The 1904-nt window shown below is 48.2% G+C and overlaps 1 protein-coding gene across 1 annotated transcript in view; it reads right to left on the bottom strand.

Annotated features, from left to right (window-relative positions):
• atxn1a (ataxin 1a) overlaps nt 1-1533 on the bottom strand; it is a 64532-nt gene extending 62999 nt beyond the window's left edge. The window contains exon 1 of the mRNA XM_038966171.1: nt 1422-1533. The gene's annotated coding sequence lies outside the window, so the exon portion shown is untranslated. The remainder of the gene's footprint in view (nt 1-1421) is intronic.
• Nucleotides 1534-1904: the final 371 nt, after the last annotated feature.

The raw sequence follows: 1904 nt of genomic DNA, 5'->3' as shown, positions 1-1904 counted from the left end.
ATGTGTGCGTGTCTGTGTGTGTTTGTATGTGTGCGTGTCTGTGTGTGTTTGTATGTGTGTGTGTCTGTGTGTGTTTGTATGTGTGTGTGTCTGGAGTTGTGCTGCTTCACTAGGGAGAGCCCCCGTGTTGTTTACTAAACAATATACAACAGCTCTGTTGTTAGGCAGATTCCCTATTCCCTTTCCTCCAATCAGAGACTAGGAAACACAGGGGAGAGAGAGGGAGCCACTCCAGTGAGCCAAGCATACAGTAGCTGTAGCTAGCAGACTCACACTCACGCACATGTACACACACACATACACTCACGCACATGTACACACACATACACTCACGCACATGTACACACACACATACACTCACGCACATGTACACACACACATACACTCACGCACATGTACACACACACATACACTCACGCACATGTACACACACGCATACACTCACGCACATGTACACACACGCATACACTCACGCACATGTACACACACACATACACTCACGCACATGCACACACACGCATACACTCACACACACAGAAACAAACACACTGTACGAAATCAGCCCACAGTACAGGATGTCCACTGACTGACTCCTCTCCCACTTCACTCATATTAAAATCAAATACACATCAATTTACAAGGAGATGCTAGCAGAGTGATGCTGCCTGGTCTGGTCTGGTCTGGTCTGCGGTGAGACAGGTTTATTTGAACTGTTAATAAAGCTACTCCAGGTTAAATGAATCAACAGACACATTGACTGTATGACTGTATGACAACCTGACTGTGTCAAAATAAAACACACACACGCATGCACACACACACACATGCACACACACACACACATGCACACACACACGCATGCACGCACACACCACACACACGTATACACACACATGCATGCACACACACACGCACGCACGCGCGCGCACGCGCACACACACACACACACACACACACACACACACACACACACACACACACACACACACACACACACACACACACTCACACAAACACACAGTAAAAGCGCACTGTGTCAAATTAAACCGTAAACAGGAAGTAGAGAAGAGGAACAAGCCTCCCCTTGAGACCCCATCCTGATGCTTGTTGTCTACTACAGAGGATGCTACATCTCTCTCCGCTTGAGTGACAAAAAAACTGCTGGAATAGAAACAATGTTTGCCTACATTCACTCTGACCCAAAACTGACAATACCTAACATGACGTAACCAGCCCAGTCCCCAAACCGACTTAGTCTCTAGACTGTGGATATCACAGCATTGATGGAGGTATATTAAAGACACATAGCAACAACGGTCCCACGACTCAGATGCCACTTTCACGACACATATGCAGGCAGAAACGGATGTGTTCATTCAATGATAGGGGAGGGGGTGAGGAGGGTTTTAGGGTGGTTCTACCTCATTCAGTGGAGCTCCTCTGATCCCTCCTGTGTGTCAACGGGTGGTACAGCCCATGGAGGGATCCTCCAGTCAGAATGAAGCACTAATTGCTCTCAGGGCCCCAACACCACCTGAGGAGAGAGAGACAGGTAAAGACACTAGCTGAGGAGAGAGAGACAGGTATAGACACCACCTGAGGAGAGAGAGACAGGTAGACACTAGCTGAGGAGAGAGAGACAGTTATAGACACCATCTGAGGAGAGAGAGACAGGTAGACATTAGCTGAGGAGAGAGAGACAGGTAGACATTAGCTGAGGACAGAGAGACAGGTAGACACTAGCTGAGGAGAGAGAGACAGGTATAGACACCACCTGAGGAGAGAGACATGTAGACACTAGCTGAGGAGAGAGAGACAGGTAGACACTAGCTGAGGAGAGAGAGACAGGTAGACACCACCTGAGGAGATAGAGACAGGTAGACATTAGCTGAGGAGAGAGAGAC

The sequence above is a fragment of the Salvelinus namaycush genome, chromosome 27 (genome assembly GCF_016432855.1).
Source record: "Salvelinus namaycush isolate Seneca chromosome 27, SaNama_1.0, whole genome shotgun sequence".
Classification (NCBI taxonomy): domain Eukaryota; kingdom Metazoa; phylum Chordata; class Actinopteri; order Salmoniformes; family Salmonidae; genus Salvelinus; species Salvelinus namaycush.
Note: the sequence above shows the minus strand (reverse complement) of the source record. Positions and strands in the feature narration are given on the sequence as shown.